The following is a 22,389-nucleotide window of genomic DNA, read 5'->3' as shown; positions in this document are numbered from 1 at the left end:
GCAGGCAGGAGGCTTCGCGCCTAGATAATTTATTTTTCTCCAAGTCGGTTAAAGTTAGTGGGTATGCTGTGCAGCCTATGTGGTGTTCGGACCATGGTCTTGTGGGGTCTTGGGTGGAAGGGGAGTTTGGGCAACGGGGGCGGGGGAGGTGGAAACTGAACACCATGTACCTTCTGGACCCAACCTTTTGCAGGGTTATGAAGGAGTTATTCGTAGGGTGGAGGAATTTAAAAGGGTTTTATCAGTCTCATTCAGACTGGTAGGAAGGGGTTAAGGAAAGGCACAACAGTGGAATAAAGATTTACAGGGGTTATGTTCGCAGGGGTTATTAAACTCTGCACAGGGGTGGAGGATGGCAAAATTGCTGCAGGAAACTTTGAAGGAATATTATAGGGGGGAAGCAAAGAAGTTCCTGGTTCAGTCAGGTGTAAGTAGGCGTGGGTTGGATGAGAGGCCTACAAAGTTTTTCTTTGCAACTGTGAAAGGTAGGCAGAAGCGAAGTAGCATGGAAGGGCTGAATTCGGCTGCAGGTAAAGTAAAGACAGTGAAGTGTATGTTGAAAGCTGCAGCCACCTTTTATAAAGAGTTGTTTTCGGACAGGGAGAGGAGGGAAACAACAGCGGAGATTTTTCTTAATGATCTGGATAAGAGGCTGGAGGATTCAGAAAAAGTTAGCCTGGAGGGAAAGGATACATTTGAGGAGGTGGAGGTAGCAGTAAGGTCCCTGAAGGGGGGTACATCCCCGGGCGGCGATGGTCTTCCATCTGAGTTTTATCAGGTCTTTTTGCCTTTAGTAGGTCCGGATTTGGTTAAAGTGTACCAGGAAAGTTTTGAGAGAAAAGTCTTGCCGCTTTCTACGAGGACAGGAATGGTGAACCTTCTTCATAAGAAAAATAGTAAAGAAGATCTGGCTAATTGGCGGCCGATAACCCTGCTGGCTACGGATTATAAGATCTTGGCGAAAGTCTTAACTATGCGTCTTAAGAAGGTGGTAGGGTCGGTGGTCCATCCTGATCAGACATGCGGAATCCCAGGGAGATCCGGGTAGTCTTAACTTAGCTTTAACTCGTGATGTGATTAGTTGGGCGGAGCAGCGTCAGCTTAGGCAGTTTTGAGTTTGGATCAGGAAAAGGCATTTGATAGGGTGAGTCACTCTTTCTTATGGTCTGTATTGAGGAGACTTGGGTTTGGTCCTGGTTTTAGAGCCTGGATACAGTTATTGTATAACGAGGCAGGGAGTCGGATTGGGGTGAACGGGTTTTTTTCTGAACCCGTGGAGCAGCTAGGAGGTGTGAGGCAGGGGTGTCCTCTGTCAAAAATCCTTTGCCCTGCTTTACATATTATCCTTGGAGCCTTTGGCTTGCCGGTTGCGTGCATCAGGGGTTTTGGCCGGGGTAGTGCTGCCAGGGGGAGGAGGAATAAGAGCAAAAATTTCTATATATACGGATGATATGATGTTTTTTTTGACCACTGAGCAAGACTTTTTGCGGGTAGGGGAAGTTTTGCGCACTTTCTCTGAGGCCACAGGTGCCAGGGTGAATGTAAATAAGTCTGCAGTAATGTTTGTAGGACGATGGAGCGGGAGGACTTCTGTCCCAGGTGGGTACGCTTTGTGTATGGATGGACTTAAAATCTTGGGGGTGCAGTTTTTCCGAGTTAATAGTGGCCAGCAAAATTGGGAGGGGGTGCTAAAATCCTTGCAAGGGAAGGTCAGGAAATGGAGCGGAAGGGATATGTCCTTATGGGGTAGAGTGCAAGCAGTTAAGACAGATATGCTGCCCAGCATGAATCATTTGGCATATGTTTTCCCCCTGCCTTTTTGGCAGGGGAGGAGAATGGAGAAGTTAGTGTTCTCGTTCATTTGGAAAGGAGGAACAGAGCTGGTTTCAAGGGCACAGATGTTTAAACATCTAAGGAGGGGTGGTAGAGGAGTGCCTTGCCTCACTTGGAAGACTACAGCACTTTTTACTGCCTTTGCAGCTCGCCTGGTCGTTCAGACTCCACAAGGCGTATTTTTTAGCACGGTTCTGGTTAGGATGGCCGTTGAGGCAGTTAATAGGATGGAGCAATAGGGTACCTTGGTCAGTTGATAGGCCTGAACACTATAGGGTGGCTGCAGACATTATCAAGAAGAACCCGTGGTGTTTGGAGCACTCTTTGGTGTTGGATCATAGGAAGCTGTATGCGAGGTTGGTAGAGACATCAGTAGGAGAAATAAGGTGGACGAGGCTTCCTGTTGAAGTAAATTGGCAAGCTTTGCAGCCAGATTTTTTGATAGGGGTGTGTAAGGATTTGAATTGGTTGGCGGCCTTGGGAAGGCTCCCAGTGCGGGAACGATTGTATAGGCATGGTCAGGGTAGATCTCCGTGGTGTCCGGGGGGCTGCGGAAATGAAGAGACCATTGAGCACGCTTTGTGGTCTTGTCCGGGAGCAGTTTCTCTATGGAGGATGGTCACTGGGTGGTAGAGTGAATGGAGAGGGCCAACGATCACTCGAGATTTGGTATTATATGGTTCAGGATTGAGGAAGGTGGAGAAGGATAGGAGACGGGTGGTGTGGGTAGTGGTCTCAGAGGGGAAGCGAATATTATGGGAATGGCGGTCAAGGTGTTTAAGGAAGCAGTTGCCTAGTATAGAGCCCCAATGACTGTTCTGGGCTCTTATGGCTAGTGTATCAAAAGAGATAAAGGGATATAGGGCTGCTTTTGGGGAGGAGATGGTGAAAAGGGTTTGGGGGGGTCTTGCTCGAGTTGGGGTGGGATAAGGGTTGTTGGAGGGGATTCTTGGGGTACTGTGTGTGTACTTAAAATTTTTGTAATAGGTTAAGTTTGGGGTTTCCAAAGCAGTGCGCTCTGGAACGCAATTCTTAAATTCCTCGATCAACATCAACTCTCGCAGAGAAGTGTAATCCGTAACCTTACACGCTTTAATCCAGCGGTCAAACAACATTCCTTTCTCACGAGCAAACTCGACATAAGTTTGAGAAGCGGATTTCTTCGTGGTACGGAAACGTTGTCGATAATGTTCGGGGACCAACTCATACGCCCTCAGAATCGCATTTTTCACGGCTTCGTATTGAACGCTCTCTTCTAACGAAAGAGATGCACACACGTCTTGTGCCTTACCTGTTAGTTTACACTGTAACATCAACGCCCAAACTTCAGTTGGCCACTTCAAAACACTCGCGATTCGTTCAAAAGCTTGAAAGTAAGCTTCCACTTCTTTCTCACGAAAAGGTGGAACTATCGAGATATTTTTAGCCAACGTCAAAATGAGGAGGCGATACAACTGCAGACTCGGATACATTACCTGACGGAACAGAGTTATTGGAGACAATATTCGAATTTGATGGACCAGCAGCTGCCTCAGAGCTATCATTCAAACTAGATGTTTTAGGAATCGTTTGTTTAGAAAGATCTTGAGCAGCCTGCAACTCGACCTGCCGAAGTCGCACTTTTGTATCATCATCAGTTCGATACATCTCAATCTTAAAGACGTTTTAAATCATCTTGTCTCGCCTGAGCTCGATCCTGAGTCTCTAATTGTAGACGAGCTAAACGAACGTTTAAACGCAAATCCGAACGAAATTCAGGCGATGCCTCAGTAGAAAGAGAAATCGGTTCGAATTTAGGCATTGAAAATGGTGCACCTACCTCCGCACCAGTAGTCATTGGAGTAGACTGATCACCAACCGGTACTTGTGAAGGACTTCCTGCAGCAGTTATCGCGGGACCAGCTGCTTCTACAGAAACTGCTTCTAATGAAGGAAAAACCCCTTTGTCAACCAAAGCAGACACAATACAAGCTTTTATTTCCGCTTTACGCTGTGTTTTAGAAACAGAAATGTCATAACGCTGAGCGATCAGAAACAGATAATTTTTTCGACACGCCTCTAACCCCTCAACACTAGGCTGATCTATGAATTTGTTCAAATCAAAAGTTGCCATTTTTACAAAACCGGTGTGGAAACAAATAAGGAAAATCCACACACACTCCGGACCTACCTACCTAACCAGAAGTCTAACTACCTCCTATAGCTAGTCTTCGGAGGGTACCGATTAAGAGATTGCTCTCTCCCCCGGAATACCTCCAAACAAAATAAACTAAAATAATAAAGAAAACAACAAACAGTAAACCGTAGCCAGAACTGGCGCTAAGCACAGCCCTGTTGGCTTACTCTGACTAACCGGAGAATGTGTAGGACAAACCTGATCCGCTCCACACCAAACAAATCACGTTAATTACTGGCAGCTGAATTCTCGGGAAACAATACTTACAAAGGATCCCGGACGAGCCCCCATTTATGTTACGAACCCCACTTTTAAAGAGCTCGCTAGGGAAGGGGGTAAGCAACATAAAAGGACACGCAAGACAAAGAGAAACAATTTATCCGTTTATTAATGCCGCAGCACTCGCGTATCACAGACAACTGTTCAGGTAGTATAGAACCAGCGCTCTAATACAACGAACATGAAATAAACAAACACACAGATCAACAAAATAAAACAAAAATGAAACAAACAAACCACTTAATAACAACAGCGGGCCATCAGGACGCACACAGAACTCGTCGGACAGAAGCTGGCCGTCCATGTCAGCTTACCACACGAGCCCTCTCTCTCAAGTGTGCGCCACGCTCACGTAGAGCTAAAGACAGTGGCAGTGGCGGCTACACGACAGGTGTTGTAGTCATTGGGGGTTCCCAAATGCGCACCACGCTCACATAAAGCCAAAGACAGTGGCAGTGGCGGCCTGGCGACTGGAGTTAAAGTCGATGGAAATTCTCAAGCGTACACCACGCTCACATAGAGCTAAAGACAGTGGCAGTGGTGACCTGGCGACTGGAGTTATGATGGAAGCAGCACAAGTTCGACACTCAACAGCCCACCCTTCACATCCACACTCTCTCCTCTTATAACCAGCCCAGCGCGTCGTAAATTAATGGGCCGCAGGTGCACAGGGGCGGAGCTTACCCTCGGGAGAAGAGAAAGACCAAAATTAATACAAAGAAAAAATACACACCACACTAAATAATAAATAATAAATACAAAGGCTTGGACCGTAACAGCTTTTTGTGACTGTGTTTTTTGTGTTTGAATGAACTGTAAAGACTAATAATAATTAAAAAAAAAAAAAAATCTGTTCTTATCAGGCTAAACTGCTCCCTGTTGGAAGACTTAGATGTCGTGACAGACTACAGGGAGCAGTACATGCAATGGCAGACCTTACAAGACGGCACAGTGGTGGGAGATGGTGAAGGGAAAGACCAAGACCTTTTTTAGATGGGCAGGGAAAAAGAAAAAATCAAAAGAAATGAGACGAATGGTGGGACTGCAAAAGAAGCTACAACGTTACTTTTACCTTCTTAGTCAGGGTTTTGATTTTAATGATGAAATAAAAGAAGTTAAGAAAGAAATGTAAGAAATGGCTGAGGTTAAAGGTAGAGGTATTGTTTTCAGAAGCAAAGAAAGGGAAATAGAGGAAGGTGAGAAATGCACAAGATATTTTTTTTAAGAAAATCATTAATGGTGGTGGAGCAATAGTGAAATTGAGAAACAAAGAAGGAGAAATGATGACAGACACAAATGGTATTTTATCAGTAGTAGAAAGTTTTATGAGGAACTTTATGAAGAAAAGGTAAGTGATGTTCGCATTTTAAGCAAAATTTTAACTTGCATAGAGAAAACAGTAAAAGATAATACCGATAAAGGATTTTAACCTCTCTGAGATAGAAAAAAGTGTAAAGAATTTTAAAAAAAGGGAAATCTCCTGGAGTTGATGGACTTCCCTTAGAATTTTATTTGACCTTTTGGGACATTTTAAGACAAGACTTACTGGCTGTTTTTAATGACTTTGTTAATCTCGACAGACTCCCTGACAGTTTTAGGATGGGAATAATGACCTTGCTACACAAAAAAGATGACAAGACGGATATAAAAAATTGGCGCCCAATAACTCTTTTAAATTTCGATTGCAAACTTTTTAGTAAACTTTTAATAACACGAATGTCAACAGTTTTAACAGATCTGATCCACCCGGATCAAGCCTGCGCCGTCCCTGGGAGGAAGATCACGGACAGCCTCGTATTGATAAGAGACGCTATCTGTTATGCAAGAGACAGAAATATTCGGCTGATAGTTTTAAATTTAGATTTTGAAAAAGCATTCGACTGAGTTTCACACCATTACTTGTTTCAAGTTTTGGGAAAAATGGGGTTTCCTGGGAGATTCTTAGCTTGGGTGGGGTTGCTGTATAAGGATATAACCAGCAAAATCCTAGTTAACGGGAATCTTTCAAAAGCAATAGATATACGCAGCGGTGTCCGTCAGGGCTGTCCTTTATCTCCCCTCCTGTATGTGGCTTGCATTGAACCCTTAGCGCAGGTTTTGAGAAGGGATCAATGGATTAATGGACTGACTATACCCGGGACTGGAGGACTGACTACAAAGACTGTTTTATATATGGATGACGTTAACCTTCTATGCACTGACGTTTTATCAATACAGAGGACTATGGACTTGACAGACTGGTTTGGGAAAGCGTTGGGAGCCAGACTGAACAGAGACAAGACCCAGGCACAGTTTTATGGCCCATGGAAACCCATTGAGTCTGCTGGACTGGACATTAGTATTAAAAAGACGGACTTAAAAATACTGGGCATCAAATTTGACAGAGAGGGGGGAGGGAGTAGAAATTGGCATGACGTGATGGGTAAAGTGAGGAAAAAATTGGGGTTCTGGAGACTGAGACAACTGACTTTTGAAGGAAAGGTTTTAATCATAAAAGCTGTGATTTTACCCCTGTTTTTATTGTTGTGTTCTGTCTTCTTTCCCCCCAGATTATTTTTTGTATCCTTGGACCGTGCCATGTTTTATTTCCTGTGGGGGTCTAAGTGGGAGAGGCTAAAAAGAGTAACCATGAAGAAAGCACCCCAAAATGGAGGAAAAGGAGTACCAGACCCTTATTTGTTCTTAGGAGCTTTTTATACTGCACTACACATAAAATATGCCCTGGCCCCATCCAAACAAGACAAAACGGCAGCCATGGTCCGGTTCTGGATGGGGTCCTATTTAAGAGCCCTAAAACTTTTACCATAAGACTTGACAACGCCACTTGCTTTTGACCAACTCCTAACATATACCCATATAAAGAAGTTTTTAAAGAAATTTAATTTGGAAAAAGAAAGTGTGACTGTTTTAACTAATCATCGCTCTATCCTCTCCCTTGTGCAGGAACGGGAACAAGTGTGTCCAGTGCGCGGGCTCACTCTAGGTGAAGCCAAAAGGTTTGGCGAAATGTATCCCACTCAGCTCTCCATAATCAACACCGAAACCTGGCTTGGATGGCTGCCCATGAGATCCTACCGGTCAGGGCCGTGATGCACTCCCGAGGCATGTCAAAGAACTCCATCTGCCCGCGGCCCGGGTGTGGCGCGCCTGAGACCGTGAGGCACACGCTCTGGGAGTGCAGCGCTGTGAGGGACCTGTGGGTGACAGCTGGCCCCCAGCAATTCCCGTACCTGCCAGTAGGGGGGGGTCCAGACTACCCAATGGGGAGAGGAGGGGTGAGCCAAGAGGAAATGCCAGCAAAAACACCTCCCAAGCTCTGGCTCACCATCCTGTGTATTAAAGACGCCATATGGACCTCCAGAAACCTACTGGTGGGGAAGCACATGCAGGTGTCCCTCCACGCCACCATCCAGCTGGCCAAATCAAGGCTGCAGGAGTACACCGCATGTCGCCATTCGGATGTGGAGGGTCAGAGCTTCACAAGAAAGGTCCCCATAGCCACGAGCCTTGACTGCCCGTAGATGCCCCCCGAACACCTTGGCCGGGGCAACGGTGCCTCGGTTTAAGAGAATCTCCTCTGGGCCCAGAAGGGCCAGGTCTTTGGGACTGTTTATGGGGAACTGAGCTGATGGTCATCTTTTTTAAGGACACACCCGTTTCTCGTACAATGGAAGAGAGAGCTTTTAATCCTGTTTTTTGGTTTTAACACACACTGTTTTTAGCACTACAGATACATAACACAAACAACACTCCACACAAAATGTTTTTACTTTTGTAAAAAGACTGCTCCTTGGTTGTTTTAATGTGTTTTATTGTGTTTTACGCATTATGGAAAGTTTCAAAAAATAACAAATGTATCATGTGTTATAAAAAAATGATTGTGTGTATGTAACCAGAGTTTATTGTGACAATAAAAATCTGTCAAAATAAAATCTTTTCTTATCAGTTTAATATCTGATACGTCCCCTATCTGGGGACTACTATTTTTGGCTCATGGAGCCGGAACCGGGGCTTGCTCTGTCCACTCCACGCATCGACCTGGTATTGCAGTGTCTCCAGGAACGGTGTGCTTCCCCTTTTGGGGGACTGCATATTGTTGTGGCTAATAGCAGAGGGAATGTCACTGGAGCTTCACGAGGAGTCTCTACATACCTGTGGTGGGACGGCTGGCAGGGTGGCACTGTCTCGCACCCTTATGAAACGGTCGCTGTTGTTCCAAAGCAGCGGTTCCCAAACCAGCACTGCACGTCTTGGATGTCACTCTTGTCTGATGCACCCAACCCATCTGAGGTCTTGGAGTCTTTACTAACGAGCTGATGAGTTGAATCAGGTGTGTTTGATTAGGGAGACATCTAATCAAACACGCCCGACTGATGGGAACCACTGGTCTAAAGGGCCGCAGCTCGTGTACAGGTGCTGGTCATATAATTAGAATGTCATCAAAAAGTTGATTTATTTCACTAATTCCTTTTAAAAAGTCAAACTTGTATATCATATTCATTCATTACACACAGACTGATATATTTCAAATGTGTATTTCTAAACTATGTAGAAAATGTGGTAGATTGGGGCATTTAGCCGAAGCATGCCAAGAATTAGTATGTGGGAAGTGTAAAGAAATTGGACATCATTTTGAACAATGTACCAATGGCAGGCGGTGCAATCTTTGTGGAGAATCAAACCATCTCTACAGAGACTGCCCTAAAAGTTTTGCCAACAAGCTAAAAATGACCGCCCCACAAGCTCACCAAACAAAGGAACAAAGGGAGGAGGAGGTGGACCCTGAGGTTTTGAATTCCCGGCCAGCCTCAGGGATTGGGCAGGAAGAAGGAAGTGGGGCGGCCACAGGGGCGGAGTCAAACGATCAAATTGAAATTGAAAAAGTTACCATCATTGAGAAAGACAAGGAAGGAGAGGAAGAAACAGATTCCTCTTTGGAAACGGTTTCAGATAATTGTGTGGAATCCAGTGGGAGTGAAACTTGAAGTTTTCACTCCCAAATGCTCAGGTGCAAAAAAGACCTGCGGGGTCTCCTCTGTTTGATACAGAAGAGAAAAAGGCTAGGGCAGCACATAGTTCAGATAGTTCTATTTTGGAAGATCTGGAACATATGTGGCCCCTAAAATCCCAAAATGAGGTATCCTTTTTGCACGTAAATCTAAGAACGTCATCGCCAAAGGAGCTGCAAGAGGTTTCCTCTGTAGCCCCTGAGGTGGTGAGCATTTGTCTTCCTGATCCCAGTCCTCCTGGGAAAAAAGAAAAGCCTTTGCAAAAAGATGTAACATGATTTTAATTGTATTTTTGTAGTCTTTTAATGTCTTAAAGGGCACCTATTATGTCCCTTTTTACAAGATGTAATATTGGTCTTGGGTGTCCCCAGAATGTATTTGTGAAGTTTCAGCACAAAATACCCCACAGTTAATTTATTATAACCATTTGAAAATGTCATTTTTGGGGCCTGTTTTAAAAAGAGCTGTTTTGGTGTGTACCACCTTAAATATAAATGAGCTGCATATCCCCGCCCTGCCTTTGGATGAGTGCGTAACTTGCATACCTATGGCAATAAACAGTAACTTGCATACCTATGGCAATAAGCAGAATGGCTGAGAGTGAGAGACCCCCTGTTTTGTATGGCATTCAGCCGTACATGTTTGAACCAGAATCAGACCCAGATGATGAAGAGACTCCGGCAGAAGAAACACAATTGAGAATGGAGCAGGACGTCTCTGAATGGTTATTTGATACATTTATGTACTTATAGAGTTTTAATCGCGTCCCCTTTGCAATTATGGATGTGCAACACACACACACACACACACACACACACACACACACTGTGATAACGTTCGCGCAATTTTTTGAAACTACAAACACAAATACTGTGATAACGTTTGCTAAGTAAACATACACAGTTTTTAATACAATATCTTTAAAAAATATATATATACGTGTGGATACACACTATACAAACAAGGTTTAAATTATATACACAGACATTCTACGACGACGACAACAACTTTAGACGCATTTGTTATTGAATTGGCTGACATCGACTGAAATGACTATTTGCTCAAAAAACATTAAATACACTTACTTCTTCTGGAGGTGACGTTGGATCGCGAACAGTAGACAACGATCCACACTTGAGGATTAACTTTGAAGCAAGACCTGCTTTGAATTGACCCTCGTTCTCAAAACAGTCAGTCAAAAAATGATTTGCGCAAACATAAACGTATTTTGGAATTTTGAGTGGCGCCTTTCCTCCGTAAATAAAATCCATCCACTGCGTTTTCAGTGGCTCTGATGTCGGAAGTAAGTGAAAACTACTATGTTCATTATTACGTCCCACAACAGAACACTTATGTTTCTTAGGAGACATTACCGGCTGTCGTTGAAACAATGGAGGATGGTTGACAGATCACCGAGGGCGGGGTCTATGCCAAAACCAGATTGTCAATCAAACCACGTGGGTGGGGCTTAGCGCAATTCTACGTCACAGTGAGAGCAATCTTAGAACAGGGCGTTCTGAGACAGTGCTTATGAATTATTGAGATTGTAAAAAAAACACTGGGTGGATTTTTCTCATTCTAGGGTGGTTTTGCTCACACACTGCCAACACATTTATGGTCAAACACCATGTAAAAGTGAATTTTGCATAATAGGTGCCCTTTAAATGTCACATACCTTTTTAATTTTATTGCTCATGGCCCTCACTATCTCAACTATCAATGTAAGAAGTGTGAGGTCCACTATAAGAGCACAGAGCATTTTATCCTTTTTAAATACTTGTAAATCAGATTTGTTTTTAATACAAGAGTGTGCTCTGCCCTTTTTTACTAGATATGCAAAGATGGAGGAGCTATGGTCCCCTGGTCCCTCCATATGGAGTGGATCGAACCAAAATAAAAATGACGGTGTTGCAATTTTAATCAAAAATCCTAATATCTTGGTGAAGGGCAGCACGGTGGTGAGGGAAGGGTGGGCTCTTTTAGCAAATCTGAATTTTTAGGTATAGATTTTAATGTTCTTAATGTACATGGTTTTACAGGAAAAAACGACAGGTATGAGCTTTTAGAAGACTTGCAGCCCCACATGTCAGGTAGGGCCCCCCAAGTGGTGGCAGGGGACTGTGTTTTATCAAAAAAAGACAGGAAGAGAGTAGGAAATGATTTTAAGGTCGATAAGACATCGGTTTTATTTACAGGGTTTAGTGAAAGATTTTAATTTAGTTGACTGCTTTAAAACTGTGCATCAAAGAGAGGAGAGTTACACTTGGTTCAGTAGTGATGGTGCCAAAGCCTCTCGAATCGACTATATTTTTACAAGGGACTGCCCGCCGACCGATGCTACAGTGACCCCCCTCTTCTTTTCTGACCACTTAATGCTGTCCTGCACCCTTTCACTACCCACGGGTGTGACGGTAGGGGGAGGGCTGTGGAAGCTGAACTGCTCCCTTTTAAAAGATGAGGATGTAGTTAAGGAATATAGGGAGCAGTTCAGCCAATGGCAGACCCTCCAAGACTTTTACGATACACGAGCACAGTGGTGTGAGATGGTTAAAGATCGGACAAAACAGTTTTTTATGAAGGTAGGGAGAGACAAGAAGAATAGGGAAAAACGATGCATGATGGGGCTGCAAAAGAGACTACAAAGGTATTTTAATCTTTTAAACAATGGCTTTGATTTTAGCAATGAAATTCAAGAAGTTAAAAAAGAAATGTTGGCCTTAGCCAGTCTTCAGAGCAAAGGAGTCATTTTACGAAGTAAAGAGAGAGAACTAGAAGAGGGTGAAAAGTGTACAAGGTATTTTTTTAAAAAGATAATAACAAGGGGAGGAACTATAAATAACTTAAAAGATGGAGGGAGGGAAGCGACAACAACAGAAGAGATTTTAAATGGGGTGGAAAGTTTTTATGAAGAGTTATATCGTTTTAAAGTACACAATGACACCTTAGAAGAAGTTTTAGATTTTATAGACAAGAGAGTCAAAAGCCAAAATGAGCTTTTAGACCAAGATTTTACTGTTTTAGAACTCCAAAAAGCAATCAAAGGTTTTAAGAGGGGGAGGTCCCCAGGAGCAGATGGACTCCCCCTGGAGTTTTATCTTACTTTTTGGGACATTTTAGCTCAAGATCTTTTAACCATTTTTAAAGACTTTGAGACCCTTGACGGACTCCCAGACAGTTTTAAAATAGGGATAGTTTCTTTGCTTCATAAAAAAGGTGACCAGACTGACTTGAAAAACTGGAGACCGATAACACTTTTAAACTTTGACTGTAAGCTTTTTAGCAAAATTTTAGCAAAATTTTAGCAACACGGATGTCGACTGTTTTAGAGGACGTGATTCACCCAGATCAAGCTTGTGCTGTGCCCGGAAGAAAGATAACGGCAGCTTAGTACTGATTAGAGACGCCATCTGTTACGCGAGAGAGAAATATTCGGCTATTAGTCCTAAATTTAGACTTTGAAAAAGCATTTGACCGAGTCTCGCACCAGTACCTCTTTCTGGTACTGCAAAAAATGGGGTTTCCAGAGTTTATAGCTTGGGTGGGACTGCTGTACAAAGGCCTAGTCAGTAACATTCTAGTAAATGGGCATTTATCCAAGGCAGTAAATATCTGCAGTGGTGTTCGTCAGGGGTGTCCTTTATCTCCTCTTCTGTACGTGGCTTGCATCGAGCCACTGGCACAGATCTTGAGAAGGGACAAATGGATCAAAGACTAAACGTTCCTGGGACAGGTGGACTGACGGCGACCTGTGTTTTATACATGGACGATGTAACTCTTTTAACCACGGACATTTTTTCTATACGAAGAGCATTGGACTTGACTGATTGGTATGGTCGGGCCTCGGGCGCAAAGCTTAACAGGAACAAGTCCGAGGCCCAGCTCTTCGGGCCGTGGGGAGACGTTGACACAGGTGGACTTGACTTGGATTTTAAAGAGAAGGATTTTAAAGTTTTAGGAATAAAATTTGACAAAGAGGGTGGAGGACGGGGAAACTGGACTGACATGTTAAGGAAAGTTAGGCAAAGACTGGGGTTTTGGGGACATAGACAGATGACGTTGGAGGGCAAGGTTTTAATTTTTAAATCTGTTATTTTACCTCTAATTTCACTTGTTTGTTCTGTTTTTGCCCCACCCAGGAAGTTCCTGAAGGATCTAGAGAGGGCGGTGTTTTATTTCCTGTGGGGGTCTAAGTGGGAAAGATTGAAGAGGGAGGTGGTCAAAAAGAGACCAGAAAACGGTGGAAAAGGCCTCCCAGAGCCCCACCTGTTTTTAGGCAGCTGCTTCACCGCCCTCCACATAAAGTATGCTGTGACCCCATCCAAAGATAACAAGACGGCAGCCATGACACGATTTTGGATGGGGTCTTACTTAAGGACTCTAAAGATTTTATCTGTGGATTTGAAAAGCCCAGTATCTTTTAACCTACCTACAGACTATAGTTTTATCAAAAAGTTTTTAAAGAAATATCTTTTAGAACAACAGGATGTCACCATTTTAACTAATCACAAGTCTCTCATTTCTGTTGTGCAGGACCGGGAACAGGTGAGTCCAGTTCCGGGCCTCACACTAGGTGAGGCCTGTATTTCCCGTGCCTACCAGCGGGTGGGGCCCAGTTCGGGTACCAGCTCGCCATCCTTGGGGTGGGCCGGGGCTTGAAGGACTTGATGACACAGAAATTTACCTCGCTCTGGCTCACCCTCAACGTCATCAAGGATGCCATCTGGGCCACCAGAAACCTGCTGGTGGGGAAGCGCGTTACGGCAACCCTCCATGCATGCGAGCTAAAGGTAACATCAATGCTGCAGGGGTACCGGACGACGATATTCAGACGGGGGGGCTGGGGTCGCACAGAGAGGGTCCCGGCAGGCACCGACCCTGGTCGCCTGTAGATGCACCCTCACCACTCTGGCTACGGGAACAGCGGGCCAGCGGGCCGGAGGAGAGGGGATCTCCGCTGAGCCCACAAAGTGGCATCTCGTGTGCCTGTTTGGAGAGTGGGGTGAAGACCTATTTGATAAGGACTCACCCCCGGTCTTGAACAACAGACAACTTTTAATTGGTGTTTTTATTGTGTTTTATCAATGGAATTGGTTTTATGGACAGAAATATGATGCTTTTTTTTTTTTTTTGAAATCGATCACACCTTTTAAAAGACACCACAAACATGGACTTTTAAAAAAATGAAAAACACAATGGTTTTAATCATTTGATTTTTAACAAAGATTGTATTCCTTTTATTTAACCATGTGTATTTATATTTAATTGCTTGTTTTAATGTGTGCTTGAAAAGAAAAATGTGTGCACAAAAGCATAAATGCAAATGAAAAGAAAGAAAATGGTACAATGGACAATAAAATTTTTCAAAAGAAAAAAAAAAAAATTTCTTATCAGTTTAATATCTGATACGTCCCCTATCTGGGCACTACATATTAAATGGATTTTTGGCTCATGGAGCCGGAACCGGGGCTTGCTCTGTCCACTCCACGCATCGACCTGGTATTGCAGTGTCTCCAGGAACGGTGTGTTTCCCCTTTTGGGGGACTGCATATTGTTGTGGCTAATAGCAGAGGGAATGTCACTGGAGCTTCACGAGGAATCTCTACATACCTGTGGTGGGACAGCTGGCAGGGTGGCACCGTCTCGCACCCTTATGAAATGGTCGCCGTTGTTCCAAAGCAGCGGTTCCCAAACCAGCACTGCACGTCTTGGATGTCACTCTTGTCTGATGCACCCATCTGAGGTCTTGGAGTCTTTACTAAGGAGCTGATGAGTTGAATCAGGTGTGTTTGATTAGGGAGACGTCTAATCAAACACGCCCGACTGATGGGAACCACTGGTCTAAAGGGCCGCAGCTCGTGTACAGGTGCTGGTCATATAATTAGAATGTCATCAAAAAGTTGATTTATTTCACTAATTCCTTTTAAAAAGTGAAACTTGTATATCATATTCATTCATTACACACAGATTGATATATTTCAAATGTTTATTTCTCTTAATTTTGATGATTATAACTGACAACTAAGGAAAATCCCAAATTCACTATCTCAGAAAATCAGAATATTGTGAAAAGGTTCAATATTGAAGACACCTGGTGCCACACTCTAATCAGCTAATTAACTCAAAACACCTGCAAAGGCCTTTAAATGGTCTCTCAGTCTAGTTCTGTAGGCTACACAGTCATGGGGAAGACTGCTGACTTGACCGTTGTCCAAAAGACGACCATTGACACCTTGCACAAGGAGGCCAAGACACAAAAGGTCATTGCAAAAGAGGCTGGCTGTTCACAGAGCTCTGTGTCCAAGCACATTAATAGAGAGGCGAAGGGAAGGAAAAGATGTGGTAGAAAAAAGGTGTACAAGCAATAGGGATAACCGCACCCTGGAGAGGATTGTGAAACAAAACCCATTCAAAAATGTGGGGGAGATTCACAAAGAGTGGACTGCAGCTGGAGTCAGTGCTTCAAGAACCACTACGCACAGACGTATGCAAAACATGGGTTTCAGCTGTCCTTGTGTCATTCCTTGTGTCAAGCCACTCTTGAACAACAGATAGCGTCAGAAGCGTCTCGACAAAAAGGACTGGACTGCTGCTGCTGAGTGGTCCAAAGTTATGTTCTCTGATGAAAGTAAATTTTGCATTTCCTTTGGAAATCAGGGTCCCAGAGTCTGGAGGAAGAGAGGAGAGGCACACAATCCACGTTGCTTGAGGTCCAGTGTAAAGTTTCCACAGTCAGTGATGGTTTGGGGTGCCATGTCATCTGCTGGTGTTGGTCCACTGTGTTTTCTGAGGTCCAAGGTCAACGCAGCCGTATGCCAGGAAGTTTTAGAGCACTTCATGCTTCCTGCTGCTGACCAACTTTATGGAGATTTCATTTTCCAACAGGACTTGGCACCTGCACACAGTGCCAAAGCTACCAGTACCTGGTTTAAGGACCATGGTATCCCTGTTCTTAACTGGCCAGCAAACTCGCCTGACCTTAACCCCATAGAAAATCTATGGGGTATTGTGAAGAGGAAGATGCGATAAGCCAGACCCAACAATGCAGAAGAGCTGCAGTAATTCAGGCAAAAGGAGCCCCAACTAAGTACTAAGTGCTGCGCATGCTCATACTTTTCATGTTCATACTTTTCAGTTGGCCAAGATTTCTAAAAATCCTTTCTTTGTATTGGTCTTAAGTAATATTCTAAATTTTCTGAGATACTGAATTTGGGATTTTCCTTAGTTGTCAGTTATAATCATCAAAATTAAAAGAAATAAACATTTGAAATATATCAGTCTGTGTGTAATGAATGAATATAATATACAAGTTTGACTTTTTGAATGGAATTAGTGAAAGAAATCAACTTTTTGATGATATTCTAATTATATGACCAGCACCTGTAGGTGCTTGGCAGTTTGCCGGCTTGCGTTCGCGCTCTCCCCTGGACACACTGGTTGAAAGCAGATTAGGTGGTGCTGAGGGAACCTGTGGTTTTTAACAGTCGTAGCATTGTCTGTGGCTCCGTCCCCGTACATGTTTGCACGCCCCTTTTTGGAATCGTGTGCTCACCTGGTTTTGCAAAGTTCTGAGTTTTCGTTTAGAGAGAATAGGCTTTTGGGGGCACTTGACCACGGACGTTTTCTAAATGACCCTGTGGTAGCTATTGTCACGACCGGCTCAAAGCCGTGACAAATGAAACGGAGGCCATAGTCAGCTTGGTAGGTTGCAACAAAAAGAGATTTATCAGCATAAATAAGAAAATATGAAACAAGAAATCAACAAAACCAAACACAATTTCTGTCAGACACATCAATAACCAAACATCAGACAGAACCAAATTTAAACGAATAAGGAAATCAAAATAAACAAACAAAGACCAAAATCAAAGCACCCAGGAGCAAGCAACACACCATGCCAAACAAAGCCTAAGCTTTATAGAGGGAAGCACGGGTGTACATGGTTCACTTGATGAGACTGTCCGGCCGTAGCAGGAAGAACGAGAGACTCGTCACACTATCCAAATGTTAAAGTTGTGCTTTTTTCCCCCCTCCTGATCATGAACGACCTAGGGAGTCCAGAGAATTGTACTGCGGTGCTTTTGTGGAGGTTGATCGAAAAACCTAGGACCAGTCCGCGAAAGCAGGTTGTTTCAAATCATCTCCACTATTCAACCAACGATCTGATCGACAGCAGTGGTCCTAGAGGCAAAGTACGAAACCCACCGCGGCCCAGATGGGCATCGCCTTTGCCGGCTCTGCCCCAACTGCTTGACAACGGCATCGCTTCTCTGCCTTTTGGCTAAGATCAAGTGCGTATTTCTTTGATCTTTGGAGAAGGAATGATGGCGGGTGGTACTGCGCCCTCAGTCCCCATGGCAGGACTGACAAATACTCTGCGTTTCCAAGTGAAGGAGCCGATGAAGGAAATGATGGAAAGAGAAGTGTTTGCAAGGGTTGTGCTTTTGGATAAGATGAAGTTGAAAGTTGAAGATGTGTACTGTTTACAAAGCAACAGACAAGAAAGATGTTTTGATGTGACTCTGAATACTGTGGCGTTACACAAAGCGGTGATGGAGAAGGTTGGAAAGGTAGGCCTCATGGGGAGGTTTAATGGGATAAGTTTGGACAGACTTAATTTTAGAGTCATCACCCCTGCACGTTTAATCCATATGTCACGGATGAAGCCTTTATTGCATTCCTAGCAAGATATGCAGAAGTTCTTACACCTGCACGATATGTGAGAGATAGTGTGGGTTTATGGACTGGGAAAAGACAATTTCAAGTTCTTTTAAGAGCAGATGAGAATGGATTTGAGGGGTTGATGCACCCTCCAGCATATTTTAACATCGGGGCAGACAAAGGCTATCTGTTCTTTTCCAGACAGCCTCCCTTTTGTAGGAGGTGTAGACGATATGGACATAATGATGGCAGGTGTGAAGAGGAGAGGTGTCGGCGGTGTTCTAAGTTGGGGCACACTGCAAGGGAGTGCAGTATTCCTAAAGCCTGTCACAGTTGTGGCTCTTTAGGCTATTTGATGAAGGAATGCAAGGAATACCGGAAGCAGTATGGAGAAGGAATAAGAGTGGAAGAAACAGAGACAGAGAGACAGATGGGGGAGGGTGACCAACAGGAGATCATCGAGCAACAAGTTAAGGAGAAGGAGACGATTGGGGAGGGAAAGGAGGGATGTGAAGATGCAAAGGAAGTGGAAGATGCGATGGTTGCTTTCTTGGAGGCACTGAATGGGGAACAGTTCAAGGTCACAGAGCAGTACTCAGATGAGGGAGAAGACGAGATGGAAGTGGAGAGTCAAAGTTCCCCAGACGGATCAAGAGGGGATGGAAGTCAGCTGGTTAGGAAGGCTGAGAAAAAGAAGGAAAGGCCAAACAAGAAGGCGAGAGCTGAGTCTATGCTAAAATTAACTTTTTCAGAGGAGACAGAAGAGTCTTTATCTACAGACAGTCAAGAAGGGCTTGAGATGGACAACGCAAGGCCCTTATTTCAGCTGACAGAGGAAAAGGAGAGGAGCAGGAATGGAGATCAGAAGGATGAGTCGTCTGGCCTCAGTGTAACACCCATAAGTTGGTCAGAGTTGGTGTTGGGTGAGACTGAGGCCTCAAGTCTGGAAGGACAAGAAATGGAGGGGACATTAAAGTGGTTTCAAGGATGAATTGACCGTGGGGTCTATAAATGTAAGAGGTATAAGAGACTCAGTTAAACGAAGGGCTGTTTTTTCTTTTTTGGGAAATTGCAAGTGTAATTTGTTTTTTTTTTTTGCAGGAGGTTCATTTAAAGGTGCCCTAGAATTAAAAATTGAAATTTATATTGGCATAGTTAAATAACAAGAGTTCAGTACATGGAAAAGACATACAGTGAGTTTCAAACTCCATTGTTTCCTCCTTCTTATATAAATCTCATTTGTTTAAAAGACCTCCGAAAAACAGGCGAATCTCAACATAACACCGACTGTTACGTAACAGTCGGGGTGTATGCCCCCAATATTTGCATATGCCAGCCCAAGATTGAGGCATTACACAAGGGGAGTTAGTATTACACAAGGGCAGAACGTCTGGATGTGCACTGCTGAATAATCAGACTAGGTAAGCAAGCAAGGAAAACAGCGAAAAATGGCAGATGGAGCAATAATAACTGACATGATCCATGACAACATGATATTTTTAGTGATATTTGTGAATTGTCTTTCTAAATGTTTCGTTAGCATGTTGCTTATGTACTGTTAAATGTGGTTAAAGTTACCATCGTTTCGTAAAGTTACCAGAGTCGTCGCTATTTTCATTTTTAAACACTTGCAGTCTGTATAATTCATAAACACAACTTCATTCTTTATAAATCTCTCCAACAGTGTGTAATGTTAGCCGTTAGCCACAGACCACAAAATGTGGGGATTTTGTTTAGGGACAAGGAGTTTGAAGTTATGAGTCAATTTACAGTTGCACAAGGGAGGGTGATTGGGGCAGATGTTAAATGGAGAGGGGGAGAATATAGATTGCTCTCAGTTTATGCCCCTCAAACTGTTGAGGAAAGGAAACAAATTTTTCAAATGTTGTTAGCAGTCTGTGCTACTAATAAATTAATTATAATGGGAGGGGACTTTAATTTGCAGTTAAAAGATGAAGGGGATAGTAGTCTGATGGTGTTGGAAGGGGTTTTGCATGGGCATGGGTTGGTGGATGGGGGCCAGGGTGTTAATCCAAAAGTCTCAAGTTGTCATGTGTCAACTTGGAGAAACTCTAGAGGAATGGAGAAAAGGTTAGATTATGTTTTCTTTTCAAAAGATTTTGTTTTGTGTGGGGGGGGGGGGGGGGGGGGGGGGAGTGAAGCCTGTGTTCTTTTCTGATCATGAAATGGTTTGGTTTGGGGTTAAGGAGAAGAATTTGACGTTTGGGAAGGGGTATTGGAGGATGAATATAGAGGTATTGAAGGAAAATCAATTTTGTGATGAGTATGTACATTTTTTTAAGGGATTAGAGGGTTTAAAGTTCCTGTATAATGATATGTTGGGGTGGTGGGAAATGGTTAAGGACTGCTCAAAGGAGTGGATTGTTAGATACTGTAAAAGAAGAATGAGGAAGTTTTGGAGACAAGCTGGAATTCTACAGAGAGATTTAGAGTTGAAATTTGAAGAGTACAATATGGGGGGTTCTTTTGATTGGGATATGGTTCAGTCTCTGAAGAGTCAGATAAGGGGGATTTATGAAAAGCAAGCTAAAAAGCTTTTGTTTAAAAGGGGACAGGAGACACGGGAGAAAGGGGAGGGGTGTAATTCCGTTCTCTTTAGATCAGTAAGGGAGCGTAAAGAGAGACAAGTAATTGTGGAGTTAAAAGACAAGGAAGGGGAGAGTTTGACAAAAGTAGAAGAGATAAATGAATTGGTAAAAGAACATTTCAAAAAGTTTTTTAGTGAGAGAGAAATAGTAAGGGAGAAAAGTGAAATGTTTGTTAATTTTCTTTCTAACATAGTCCCTGAGGATGTAAAGGGTGAGTTAAGTTCTCCAATAACAATGGAAGAAGTAGAGGGAGTGTTGTAAAGGATGAGTAAAGGTAAAGTGCCAGGGGTTGATGGCTTACCGGTTGAATTTTATGTTAGGTTTTTCAACAATTTTAGGTCCTTATTTGGTGGAGATGTTAAGGAAGGTATTGGAAAACAAAAATATAAGAGGCTCAATGGCAACAGGAGTAATAACACTTCTCTATAAAAAAGGTGAAAAGTCAGACATTGCTAATTATAGGCCACTTACAATGCTGACAGTGGACTATAAGATTATTGCGAAAATTTTGGCAGACAGGCTGAAAAAAGCCCTACCTCATGTTGTGCATGTAGATCAAACATGTGGAGTAGAGGGCCGCAGTATTAAATGGAATTTACAATTGGTTCTGGATGTCATTGCGTGGGCTGAGGATAGGGAGCTTCTGTTAATGCTGGTTAGTTTAGATCAGGTTAAAGCCTTTGATAGGGTGAATAGATGGTTTCTGTTTAAAGTTATGGAGAGAATGGGGTTTGGGGAGGTTTTCATAGGATGGATCAGAACGTTGTATACAGGAGCTAGTTGTCTGGTCCAAGTGAATGGGAAGTTAGGACAGAGTTTTGAGGTAAAGGAAGGAGTGAGACAAGGATGTCCTCTCTCCCCACTACTTTTTATTCTCTATATGGAGCCGGTGGCAGAGGCAATTAGAGCAGAAAAGAGAATAAAGGGTTTTGTTATACCTGGAGCCAAGGGGGCTGTAGTTAAACTGTCGCAGTATGCGGATGATACTACATTACTGCTGACGTCAGACAAGTGTCTTGAGAGGTCTTTGTATCTCTTTGAGGAATTTTCTTTAGCATCTGGGGCTAGGTTAAATTTTTCAAAGTCAGCTGTCAAGTTCTTCGGAATGTAGGCTCAGCAACTCTAAACTGGGTAGGGCATATTTTGTCAGTACAGAAGAGGCTGGCAAGGTGGAAAGGGTGTAGGTTAACATTGATGGGGAAAGTCCTGATACTGAAGGTAGATGTGTTGCTAGTACTTCAGTATTTGGCATATATATATCCTTTACCAGTAAGTATGAGAAAGGCGGTAATGAGGTTACTATTTAATTTTGTTTGGGGTGGCAGATATGCAGAGGTGTAAAATACTTGAGTAATTTTACTTGATTATTGTACTTAAGTATTATTTTTGGGTATTTTTACTTTACTTGAGTACATTTAAAAATCAATACTTTTACTTTTACTTGATTACATTTTTTGAGGAAAAAAATAGTACTTTTTACTCCTTAATTTTATTTACAGTCAAAAAGTACTTATTTTTTGGAGATCACTTCATTTTCCTTTGCTATTTTCCTTTGCTATTACCAAACCAATTGAATTGCGCTGATGACCAGTTTAATTTAAAGGTTATTTATTCAATGAGATTCATTTTCACATTCCATGAAATTGGTCAGACATGTTCATTGGTCCTTTGGAAGTGACGTCATGTCACATCAATTACCACAATGCACAGCACCTTGACCTCAAAGAATATACACTAACAAGAAGTGACACTCAACAGAATGTTCCATTGCAACACCTGCGCCCAGCAGCGGCCTTGCATTTCCGCCATTTTGGGGTGAAGGCGA

At 43.2% G+C, this 22,389-nt stretch overlaps 1 protein-coding gene and 2 pseudogenes across 1 annotated transcript in view; all 3 read left to right on the top strand.

Annotated features, from left to right (window-relative positions):
- LOC125250524 (mannose-binding protein C-like) overlaps window positions 1-22,389 on the top strand; it is a 177,858-nt gene that overhangs the window by 110,266 nt on the left and 45,203 nt on the right. The gene's annotated exons all lie outside the window — the stretch shown is intronic.
- LOC125252047 lies at window positions 8,203-8,363 on the top strand (annotated as a pseudogene).
- Window positions 14,650-14,827, top strand: LOC125252048 (annotated as a pseudogene).

Source organism: Megalobrama amblycephala, linkage group LG17, assembly GCF_018812025.1.
Source record: "Megalobrama amblycephala isolate DHTTF-2021 linkage group LG17, ASM1881202v1, whole genome shotgun sequence".
Classification (NCBI taxonomy): Eukaryota; Metazoa; Chordata; class Actinopteri; order Cypriniformes; family Xenocyprididae; genus Megalobrama; species Megalobrama amblycephala.
The sequence above is the reverse complement of the archived record's forward strand: the minus strand, read 5'-3'. Positions and strand labels throughout refer to the sequence as shown.